Here is a 13,042-nt window from a genome sequence, read left to right as displayed (position 1 = left end):
CGTTGCTTTTAATTTTCTTAAAACATGAAAACAGAATCCCACTTTAACTTATCACTTTTAACTAATCTAACTTAACTCCCTTCTAATTCTAAGCGCATGTGTATGTAATGTGTGTATAAGTTCAGAAAAGATATTTGATTCACAGTCCAATCTCACTTCTCATTCCTCCAAGTTCACTGGTTGCAGGCAATTCTTGTACTGTGCACAGAATTTAACATTTATAAAGTTCACCAGGCTTTGGTGCTTGAAAAGTAAATGGTGACTGCTCAGAAAGGTTCTTGTCGATTTGCAGAGAGAGATTTGTTGTTCACTGGACACCCACAACTGATTCCTTGTAACCAGCCACTTCAGTGTCTTGCCGAAGAAACTTGCCCCATCAGGATTTCCCAGATGATAACCTCTTTCTTTCAGGTCACCACAGAGTTCCTTTTTGTTTCCCTTATTTCAAGTGAATAATTAGAAAGCCAGCCCTCTCCTCTTGTATGAACCACAAGGGCTGATCTAAGCACTCACAACCCACCTTCCAAATGGGTTTTTTCCACAAGTTTTCCAGCTTGTCCTGTTCCAGTCCCAGTTGCTGCTGCTGACTAGCACTGCAGAACTGAATTCCCTCTCTCTCTCACACACACCAACACACACACACACACACACACTCTCAGAGAAAAAGCCTGTTTTATTCTCTCTGCTTGCAAAACCACATGTCCCTCTTAGAATAGCAAGCTTCACTCCAGACAACCTGCAGCTCCAATGAGTTCTTTTATCTGTTGCCTTTTTGTAAACAACAATCCATTAGTGAATTCTCTTGGGCACTCTCCAAAGTTTTTGCAAAGGCTCCTGGAGCCGGCCTGTCTAGCATGAAAAGAGGTCCAGTATTTTAAATAAGATCTGTTTTAAAGTGTTTGTATGTGACCTACACTGAAAAATCTGCCCCAATGTATCTCCAAAAAATATATCTATAATCTGTCACACTAGAGAACTCGTCAGGAGCAGCAAACATCAGGTCGTTCCCATGATCAGCACTAATGCTTGTCTCAATTTTCCTATTTAGCTTCTACAAATGAAAAGATTTTTGCACTGGCTTGATCATATGAGCATTATCTGCCATTGAACAAAATGTCTGCTCCTGTTGACAAGAAAAACACATGGAAGTGCTGGCAAGATCCCCAGGTCTGGTAAATTACTGAGTATTGCTGATACCAATGTCATCAGATAAATTGAGTATGTCCATTTGAGCACAATCAAACTTAAAATATCATGTTCAGTTGCAATTATAGCTGAAAAGTCTCTCTAGCACGAAAAGTCAACTTTAGATATCAAAGATTTTTTAAATGCAAATAATGTTTTAAATCTGTTAATCTTTCTCTCAGATCTTAACCTGTCTTGAAGTCACCTTTTGTTCTCTTTCATTCTGGATTTAATTTGACATCAAAGTCAAGAAGAATTTTTCATATATTTCCCCATTCACAAAAATTTCAAATCCGCTCCAAAGGGAGTGCAGCCCTTGTGTCTTAATCATGGCAAAATTCTCGTGTAATAATTCTCACAAGCTTGTCTCACAGACAAGTTAAGTGCTGAAGTTGTTCACCAGTGACCACAAGATCCAAGTGATATTATTTCAACAAACATGTCAGAAGTTGATTAACTGCCCAATTGTTTCAACAGTGTTTCCAAGCCGCTATAAAGCAACAAATGGCTACTGTGCTTGTGTTCGTTGAACTTCAAAAATTGTTCACTGCAGGCCAATTGCACAAAGTAAAAAAACAAGATGGAATGACTTCTTTTAGAATTTCAACCTTTCTACAATTTGTAAGACAGTTTCCATGCTTTTTAAAGAGCTATTTACAATTAGAAGTCTATCAGACTCCAGGAAGAGAAGAAGCAGTGACATGAAGACAGCTACATTTCCGAGGGAAATAATTTTCAACAGGACAACGTAGTCAATGCAGTGGATGACAATGCAGTTAATTCAATCCAATGGTCTGAACACTGATTTAGTGACATTTATTAGAGTGCTGAACTGAATCATCTCATGAAATAATCAAGACCTGAAACGTTGACTGACAATTTCTACCTACGGATGCTGTCTGACCTGCTGAGTGCCTTCAGCAATTACTTGTTTGCTATCCATTTTAACAGCCGGGAGATGAACTGATGATGGAGACACTACCTCTGAAGAGATCAAGCTGCAAATACTTCCAATTTTGACAAAAAAAATCAACAATATAAGCAATCTCTATCTACAATCAGATTTTCTGCAATTATTTATTTTATTTCATGTTGCATCATTTTAAGTTTAAGAGCAAGATCAATCTGGACTTTGTTACAGCATTGTCATTGTCATCCACACTCATTTTGTGTTTCCCAGGTTTCCTGCAACCTCAAGGCCTCAGTTGCTAGCAGCCTCCCCACAAAGTATGAGCTTTGGGTAGGTCTCAGGAACTGCAAACTGGCTACATTGGACAAAAAAGGCCTTTTGTTGCACAAGCGTCTCTGACAATCAGCCCCACCGATTTTTTTGTAAATAAATAAATTCATTGAAACAGAATTAACTGTAACAAGTTAATTAAAACAATATTATATAAATGTTTAAAAAAAACAGACAGACCAGTTGGCTACTATTGGGGAAGATAGCTCATCAGGGAAAGGCAGCAGTCACCAAGATCACGGCTCTGCTGCACAGGAGAGCATGAAGAGAAGTGGCCGAGAGATAGCAGTGGGAGATTCCATGATAGGGGAAATAAGGAGGTGCTTCTGTGGCCACAAACGGGACTCCAAAGTGGTGTGCTGTCTCCCAGGTGCAAGGGTCACAGATGTCCATGAGTGTTGAGGGAGAACTGCCTCGTGATGAATGTAGGTACCAAGAATATTAATAAAAAGTGGGATGAGGTCCAACAAGCTGAATTGAGGGAGCAAGATAAATTGATACTCAAAGAGTTAAACAAGGACTACAAGGGAGGGGAGAGCCAGCCTTGGATATCTGAAAAAATAAAGGAAGTCATCAAATTCAGACCCCACATGTACAAAGTTGCCATCAGGAGAGAGGTATAGGTGCAACAAGACTCATACTACTGCGTTCAGAAACAATTGTTACCCCTCTTAAACAACAAACACAGAGACCCATTTAAGGACTTACTTTGCACATTATTTATTATTGAATATTTATTTTCTGTATTGCACAGTTTGTTTGTATCTTTTGTATTTGTATATTTTCTTGAGTCCCATTTTTCTATACTATCAATAAGTTGAAATTCTGCTTGGCTTGCAGGAAAAAGAATCTGGAAAAATTTTAACAAGCAACAAAGAACCACAAAGCAAAAAAAATAAAGTGAAGATACATCATCCAAGTAAACAAGCACAAATTAAAAAATAGATAGGAAAAGTTTTGAATAATTATATTAAGCAGAAAAGGATGGCTGAAGTGAATGAATCCCTCAGACAATGAGAAGGTGGAATTTTTATTGAGTAGTTCAGAAATGGCTACGCCCTTGAACATCTATTTTGTGTTGGTCTTCACAGTGGAGAACACATCTAACATCCCAATGAGCGAGTGATAAGGATATGTTGGGAGGTAAAGACTTCAATACAATCACAATCACTAAAGAGGGAGAGCTTTCTTTTTTTAATTCTTAAATTGTTTTTTGAATTTTTTTAAAATTATTTTCAAAATTTGTAGATCCATTATTTTTAACCTTAATTTATTTTTTCCTTTTTCATTTCCTTTTTTTCTGAACCTATTAGTTTTGAAATTAGTAGTTGACGCCTGACTTTGATAGTAATTGCTCACATTGTGGGTTGGGGTTAAAAATTAATTAGATTAGTTATAGATTTTTTTCTTTTTTTTTTAAATCAATAACATAGATCATACGTATTTTGTTTAGTGATGCTAACTATCTGTAATTTTAAATTATTGTTACTTGAATATTATATCATATGTATCTGATTTTTATTTTCAAAAGCAATAAAAAGGGTTTAAAGGTAGACAAGTGCAGTGGTTGTGATGAAATGCATCCCATTCTCCCACTCAGCCCCACTCCCGTACCTTCTCCCCATAACATTTGATACCCTAAATTATTCAGATACTTATCAATCTCTGCCTTAAATACACTTAACTGAAAGAAATGATGGTAGTTATAGCAGAGGCATTTGTAGTAATTTACAGATATTCTCTGGATTCTGGCCAGGTCTCAGCTAATTCAGGAAAACAAGGAGGATAAATTCCAAGGGCCTGACAAGATATTCCCTTGGACCTTGAGGGAGCCTGGTGCAGAAATTTCAGAGGCCCTGGCAGAGATATTTTAAAATTTCCTGAACCATGGGTGAGGTACCACAGGTTTGTAGGATAGCAGATGTTGTTCCATTTGTTTTTAAAAAGGCATTAAGAATTAGCCAGTAAATTACAGGCCGATGAGCTTGATGTCAGTAGTGGGTAAATTATTGGAAGTAATTTTAAGAAATCAGATATATTACTATTTGGGTTATGTCATAGACCAGCAGCAATAGAAATTCACCAAGACAGTAGTGTCGTAAAACAATAATTTTTATTAATAACTATAAATAATATAACATCTTTCTTTAATCTAAACTTAACCCCAACTATGTGCAAATATGTGTGTGTGTGTGTGTGTGTGTGTGTGTGTGTGTGTGTGTGTGTGTGTGTGTGTGTGTGTGTGTGGATTACCCAACGTGAGACACCGAGTCATCAGACTTCTCAAAACCCATGAATTCTTGTCTACATGCTTTCAAAGATATATTCTTTCATATGAATGATTTGTCACAGCTTCTTTCTTCCTTGCGTAAGGGTTACGAAACTTATGACTTCCGTGAAGCCAGGCAAGGGTTAAATGAAATGATTATCGGAATGATCATGATCCAAATACAGAATTGATCCTGTTTCCTTTACCCAGATATGGGTCAATCAAAAATGACCATTACAATGGCCACAGTATCACTGCTTTCCTGTGACAAGGAGAAGCAGCAGAAGAGACCATCTTTCCCGAAGTCACTTTAATTCTGTCTTTCCAGATGACTTTCTGATGAACTAAAAATGCAGTTTTTTCAAGTGTCTTAATCACATGACTTGCTTAATAAATACTGGTTTTCAGTTTCAGTTTCCCATAACCCTGAGTCATATGGCAGATGGCTTTCTGTTTGAACAGATGCTTTCCTTAACAAACATTCATTGTTTCAGTCTTTCAATTGAGAACAATAATGCTAGTTTTATGGTTTTGAATTAGGTGCCAAGCTGTCTTGTTCAAAATGTTGTTATCTGTGAGTGTCTTTCCCTGTTCCAACCCCCCACAGTAACTTACTAAATATAGTATATAAAATAAAGATAAAAATAACAGAAGCCTGCAACATAATCAACATGGCGTTGTGCATAGTAGATTGTGTTTAACCAATTTTAAAGAGTTTCTCAAGGAGGTTACAAGGAAATTTGAAAAAGATAAGCTTGTTGATGTTGGCTACGTGGACTTTAGTAAAGCCTTTGACAAGATCCCATATGAGAGGTTAGTCAGAAGATTCAGTAACTCATTGTTCTGGTGGTAAATTAGATTAAACATTAGCTTTGTAGTAGAAACTAGAGAGTAGGAATAGATGATTAAAGTCCTCATATATTTAACCTTTCCCTTAATACTGCTCCTCCTTGTAAATGTTTTCTGCACTGTTTCAATTTTTCCTGTAGTTAGGTGACTGAAACTGCACACAGTATTTCAAATTTGGTCTCACCAATGTCTTACTCAACTTCACCATCTCAACTCCTATACTTAATACTTTGATTTATGAAGGTCAATGTGCCAAAAGCTCTCTTTTGGACCCTATCAACCTGTATATCAACTTTCAGGGAATTATGAAATGTATTCCCATTGGAGCATGCCCAGCAAATGCTCCCCCCATACTGGCAGTGATTGGGAAGAGGGGAGCAGATGATGAGACAAAGAGGAGCAGAGCTATGGGCCCCTTGGCCTTGCCCTGCTGCAGGAGGCAGCTTTGTATTGGGTCACTTCCCACATCGTGCGCTCACTGTGGACGCTGTAATAGTGTAGGTATCTGTAGAGACCAGTGACAGCAGCGTTTCCAAGAGAGCACGTCAGAAACAGAAGCAGGAGTTGTCCATTCGGCCTGTCAAGCCTGTTCCCAAATTCAGTGAGATCACACATGATCTGGCTGTGGACCCCACTCCATCTTGCCCCCATAACCGTTAATTCCCCTACAATGCAAAAGTCCATCTTATTCTATCTTAAATATATTTAATAGGGCAATTTTTACTGCTTTCTTAGGTAGAGATTTCCACAGAAAATCACTCAAGATTTTGAAAATGTTTGGCATTTATGTGTATACTTTTTTGATTTTTGAAACTAATACTAATTGGTAGTTTAAAACCTACATACATGAATAAACCTTGTTATATACATGTATTTCTTAATATTTATGTACATTTTTTGTAACCACATATGCATGGAAGAGTAAAAACGTTCACTTAATTTTTTTTTCATGTCTTGTGGCTCTCAAACGTGAATTTAATTGTATGTGGCTCTTACATTAAGTAAGTTTGGCCACCCCTGGCATATAGGAAACCAAAGAACTCGATGTTAATGCCATTGATTGGAGAGTGCCCAGACAGAATATTAGGAGTTGTACTTCGAATTTATAGGTAGCTTTGGTTTGACATTCCATGAGGCCATGGAGTGACATGTCGGCATGGGAATGGGGTGTGGAATTGAAATGGTTGGCCACTGGAAGATCCTCATCATTGATACAAACAGAGCAAAGGTGCTCAACGAAACAATTCCCTAATCAGCATCCAGTCTCTTTGATGTAGAGTAGGTCACAAGGGGAGCAACAGATGCAGCAGATGACACCTGAAGATTCACAAGTGAAGTGTTCCTTCAGTGGGAAGGACTGTTTGGGTCCCCAAATGGTGGTGAGGGATAAGGTGTGGGTGCAAGTGGAACACTTCCTGCAATCACAAGGGTAGGTTCCAAGGGCATGATTAGTGGGAAGGGATAAGTGAATGAGGGACTCATGGAGGAACTGATTCCTGAGGAAAGTGAAGATTTGTAGGCTGGTGGGATCATGTTTCAGGTAACATAAATTGCAGAAAAGGCAACATATTTGTGGATACAGAGGCTGGTGGGGTGGCAGGTGAGACAAGGAAAATCCTATCTTTGTTGCGTCTCGGGTCGGGGGGGGGTAGAGCAAATATATGGGAAATGGAGGAGATGTGGGTGGGGTCAAAATTGATGATGGTAGTGGGGAAGCCAAGTTTTTTGAAGTAGGAGGGTATCTCAGTTGATCGGGAATAGAAAACTTCATTTTGGAAGCAGATCAAAGTTCAAATTTATTTTCAGAGGACATACATGACATCACATACAACCCTGAAATTCTTGATTTTCCTATGATCAGGCAGAATTTCTACTTATTGGTAACTGTAAACTCTACTCAAAGAAAGATACGTATACAAAAGAGAGAAATATTAAAAAAATACTTATCACTCTGGTCAAGTTGTCTAAATTTAATTAAAATTAAATTTAAAAATTAAATTAGATTAATGGCTTTGTGGCTAAGTTTGTAGATGATTTCAAGGTAGGTGGAGGAGCAGGTAGTGCTGAGGAAACTGGGAGGCTGCAGAAAGATTTAAACAAATAATGAGAATGGGCAAAGAGTTGGCAAATGTTGGTAAGTGGATGGTCATGCATTTTGGTAGGAATAATAAACGGGCAGACTATTTCCTAAATGGGCAGAAAATTGAAGTACCCAGATGCAAAGGGACCTTGGAATTCTCGTGCAGGATAGCCTGAAGGTAAACTTACAGGTTGAGTCAGTGGTAAAGAAGGCAAATGCAATGCTGGGATTCATTTCAAGAGGAATAGAATACAAGAGCAGTGATGTGTTGTTGAAGCTTTTTTTAGACACTGCTGAGCTCTCACTTGGAGAGTTGTGAGCAGTTTTGGGCTTCTCATTTAAGAAAGGATGTGCTGATGTTGGAGCGGCTTCAGAGGAGGTTCACAAGGATGATTCTGGGAATGAAAGGGTTATCATATCAATGTTTGACGGTTCTTGGCCTGTACTTATTAGAATCTTGTTTAAACATTTTGAATGTTGAAAGGCATGGACAGAGTCGATGTAGAAAGTTTTTTTCTCCTTGGTGGGAGAGTCTGGGACAAGAGGACACAACATCAGGATTAAAGGGTGGCCACTTAGAACAGATATGCAAAGGAATTTCTTTAACAGAGGGTGGTAAATCAGTGAAATTTGTTGCCACAGGTGATAGTGGAGATCAAATCAAAAACAGTAGTTAATAAGGTTCTTAATTAGTCAAGTTATGGGGAGGCCGGGCAGTGGGGCTGAATTGAAAATGGATCAGCTCATAATTGAATGGTAGAGCCGTCTTGATGGGCTGAATAGCCTTTTTATGCTCCTTTGTCTTCTGGTCTTTATGGAGTTACAGAATTATGTTATTAGTAATCTTTAGGTTAACATATGTATTTTAATAGTAAAGGGACTTTGATGGTTTGGAAACAGGGGAAAAACACAGACACAGAATATTACATAATTTTAAAGCAAACGATGCTCCCTCAAGTGGTAGATAAAGAAACTTATCATTGTTCAGTTGAAAGCTGTAAACAATCATAAAAGTCTTTTGACTGTTCTCCGTTGAAAACTTAAGTCAATGAATGTTTGCTAAAGAGAAGTACATGTGTGAAAAGACCATTTACTTGTTGATTCATCTTTCTGAAGAAAATGAAACTCAAGACCCAGCAGTGATGTCATGTCATGTGATATGGACACTAAAAGAAGGCATCTTTAATATTGTGACCAGTTTTCATCTGAAGTAAGAGATGTAGTAACTTTTCATGAGAAAGGTGCTGTTGTGTTCTCTCTTTGACAGGGAACACAGAATCAGCAGCTAAGAAGAAATGGGCCACTTCAACTGTCTCTTGTCAAGATAGGGCAGTTCTCCCATGTCCATTTGTAATGGTCACTTCATTTAACCCTTGCCTTGGTTTGTGAAATCATTGTGGAAATTACAAGTTCCGTAACATCAATGCAAGAGAAGGAAATTGTAAAAAAAAATAATTCGTATGAAGAAATAGTTAACTGAAAGCGACTCTACAAGAATTGGTGAGTTTCGAGAACTTTCAAACTACTGTAAAAGACTCTGAGTTTCAAGAGAAAAGATTTCTGAGATTGAACTTTAAAAATTGACTTTTCAGAATCATGCCTGAACTGAAAGTTTAGGGACCTACCCCCACCCCCCCCCCCCCACACAGACACACACACACACACACACACACACACACACACACACACACACACATTTATTGCACTTAGTGGGGTAAAGTTTAGAGTTAAGTAAAAAGTGTTATGTTATTAATAAAAATTATTGTTTTTGAAGATACCATTGTCTTGGTGAATTTCTATTACAACTGGTCGAGGTTGTAACAAATATATAATTTGATCAGTTTCAATACATTGGCATCTATAATGGGCAGTTTTGCTTTGGCTCCGTTCTATCATTTTGCTCAAATTGCAAAGGCAACTCATAATATTGCCATTTCAAAATACCAGAAGATTCAGAATCATAGAATTGTTACAGTGTTGCAAATTATTCTCGCTTATAGGCACACCAAAATATCTGCAAAAAAAAAAGGGACAATGTTTTCAGTATTTAAAAGTGTGAACCACGAACTGAGTGCAATCCAAGCCAGGGTTTAGGTGCAAATAAAAAGACACTGAAACCAATGGTGTGATGGTGAGCATACACGGACTTCTTCGCCCAGCTGATGACCATCTTGGATTTTATGGGACACCATCTGGCTTTGAAATGTCATAGGTGACATGTTCTGCTATAGTCAATAGCTGCAAGATGTTTGAACCAAGCTACTGCTGCAAGCCAGGGAATGTTTGCTCTGTCAAACATTTGGTAATTTATTTCATCTCAAGAGAAAAAGAGGTTTAACAAAATAATACCTGATCATTTAGCCATAAAATACACAAGCAAAAAAGAAAATTACTCCAAATCATGAGGAATAGAAGCAATGCATTTGTTAAACTTTTTGATGCATCTTAAAGTCAGAAAGAACAAATTCCTGGGTGTCAACATATCTGAAGAGCTCTCCTGGGCTATCATGTCGATGCAATTATGAAGATGGCATGCCTATATTTCTTTAGGAGTTTGAGGAGATTTGGTGTGTCAGCAAAGACTCTTGCAAATTTCTACAGATATACCATGGAGAGTATTCCAACTGGTTGCATCACTGTCTGGTATGGAGGTGCCAATGCATAGGATAGGAACAGGGTACAGAGTATTGTAAACTCAGTCAGCGCTCTCATGAGCATCAGTCTTCTCTCCAAGAAGGGCATCTTTCAGAAACACTGCCTCAAGAAAGCAGCTTCTATCATCAAACACCCTCATCCCCAGGACATGCCCTATTCTCAATACTACTGTAATGGAATATATTTGGGAGATAAATTGGTAAAATTAGAGTAGGTTACATACATACACACGCTTTAAAACAAATCTTAATTGAAATACTGAAAAATTCATATTCAATGACTTTACAGAAACTATGGAGAATGCTATGCACCTTTCACAAGTAGGTACTAATTTGAATGATGTCCTGAAATGAATAGACTATTGTCTTGGACTGGAATCAGGTCGACTGTGTTGGACATATCTACAAAGTGCTCACTCAAAGATCAATGAGAAGTCTGTTTACCTAAAACAACTGATGGAAGCAGAAGACCAACTCCTATTGTTTGCTGGAGAAGGTCAGGGGTTTTGCAAGTGAGAGAGTCACATGGGCTTTCTGGCAGTTAGCAGTTAGAGAGAGAAAGAGAGAGAGAGAGAGAGAGAGAGAGAGAGAGAGAGAGAGAGAGAGAGAGAGAGAGAGAGAAGGGTGAAACAAGTTCTCTCAGCCAGTGTATGTGACACTGAAAGCCTGCTGGAACTGAAAGCCAGCAGAAACTGGTTTCAAATTGAAACAGAAGCTCCAGAGCGGCGGATGACTGGAAGTGCTATCTGTCTGATGTTTCGCTTGGAATAAGTGGAACAGAAAGGAACTCTGTGGTGGCCTGAAAGGAAGAGATTATCATCTGGAGAACCCTGATGGGACAAGTTTCATCAGCAAGACATTGAGGTGACTAATGGTGGTACCTCATTTGTGGAAATCCTGGAACAACAAATCTCTCTCAACCCTACGAGAACCTTCCTGAGTGGTAAACATTTACCTTTCGAGCACCAAAGCCTGGTGAACTTTATACATGTTAAATTCTGAGCACAGTATAAGAATTGGCTGCAACCAGAGAACTTGGAAGAATGAGAAGTGAGATTGAACTGTGAACCAAAGAACTTTTCTTAAATTTACACACACATTACATACATGTGCGCTTAGAATTAGAAAGGGGTTAATTTGGGTTAGTTAAGATAATAGAGATAAGTTAAAGTTTGATTCTGTTTTCATGTTTAAAGATAATTAAAAACAACTTTTGTTTAAGTAACTACTTGTCTTGGTGAATGTCTATTGCTGCTAGGTTTTGGGGTCCTTTGGGCTCCTAACACTACCATCAGGAATGGAGTACAAGAGCGTGAAGACACATGCTCAAGGTTGAAAAAACAGCTTCTTTCACTCTGTCATCAGATTTCTGAACAAACAATGAACCCATGGATACAACCTCACTTTTTTTCCTGAAAAAAATAAATCTTGTATTTTACAGAATTGTAATTTAGAGTAATTTTGCACCCTGTTCTGCACAATACTGCTGCAGCAAAACAACAAATGTTGTGTCTCAAGTTCATGGAAATAAACCTGATTCTGAATCATACTCAATTAGAAAATGGAAACATTTCAACTGATGAACACTCTTACCACTTTGTAGAAAATACATTTTGGTCATTTATTTCAGGGAAATATCAGTCTTTAATGCTCATGAGCTGAATAATTTTAAATACAATGAATATGTGTCCAAAGTGTCACCATTGAAAAACAAAAGCAACACTATATAGAAATACAAATTTTTTTCAAGTACATGTCCTTGATTAAAGAAGTGGAGAAGAATTCTTTCAGCCTTCTAAGGGGACAACCAGAAGATGGACTTCTTCAATACACGGGAAATATCAACAGACACAGATAGGAGAGAGCAAAATCACCACTGTTGGCAAATCAAAATATGAGTACAAGAGGAAATTAGCTAAACCTGGGTGGATGTTTCAAACATCTCAAGATACCAATTCATAAAGGACAGGGATTGATCGGAAATAATTGCAAAACAGGATGGATGACACAAGAAACACGGATTTCTTTTGTGACAGAGGAATGGGCCAAATAAAATAATTCTCAGCCCAGATGGACAAGTGAGGTTTGCTAAGTTTATTTTCTCATCTGTCCATACAACATTCAATCAGAAAATGGTTTGCCTGTCCAAGTGGTGACTCAGATGCACAATTTCCAAGGCCTGAGCTTGGAGTGAAAATTTTCCCATGTAACATATTCATAAGAAGAGCAGGCAAGCTTAGTAATAAGCTCGAATTGCCAATTTACAACATTTGTAAATTATCAACAGCAACAAATCAGTATTGCGTCTCCTTCACTCAAGAGCTTTTACCTTCAATTATGTCTGAACCCTCTTGTGGAGTAGTACCTTTCAGGTCCTTGATCATACTCACTGTCTATCCCTTCTTGTTTCGTAAACCCCCAACCTGAACTTATCAAAGTCATTGATAGAGATGCTAACATCTTGAACCAACATCTGTTTGCTTTAACTTACCTCCACAAGTTAAGTGTGAAGGAACAAATTAATTTATTGTTTAGCGATCCTATTAAATTTGCACATGCTCCATTCCATAACATCTGAAGACTACTAAATCTCCACTGTGTCCAACTTCTAACTCCTGGCTTCAAATCTACAAAGGTTTTCACATCATTTTTCTATCCTGAAAGCAATAGAGTTACAAATAATTGCATTCAAAGCTTCAAATATCCCCGAGAGTTCTCAAATGCTGCATCCAAGTAAAATGATAAACAAAAAATGTTATATGTCC

The 13,042-nt window shown here is 37.9% G+C and overlaps 1 protein-coding gene across 5 annotated transcripts in view; it reads right to left on the bottom strand.

Annotated features, from left to right (window-relative positions):
• Window positions 1-13,042, bottom strand: part of atf6 (activating transcription factor 6) — a 462,472-nt gene that overhangs the window by 240,614 nt on the left and 208,816 nt on the right. The gene's annotated exons all lie outside the window — the stretch shown is intronic.

Source organism: Narcine bancroftii, chromosome 5 (assembly GCF_036971445.1).
Source record: "Narcine bancroftii isolate sNarBan1 chromosome 5, sNarBan1.hap1, whole genome shotgun sequence".
Taxonomy (NCBI): domain Eukaryota; kingdom Metazoa; phylum Chordata; class Chondrichthyes; order Torpediniformes; family Narcinidae; genus Narcine; species Narcine bancroftii.
The sequence above is the reverse complement of the archived record's forward strand: the minus strand, read 5'-3'. Positions and strand labels throughout refer to the sequence as shown.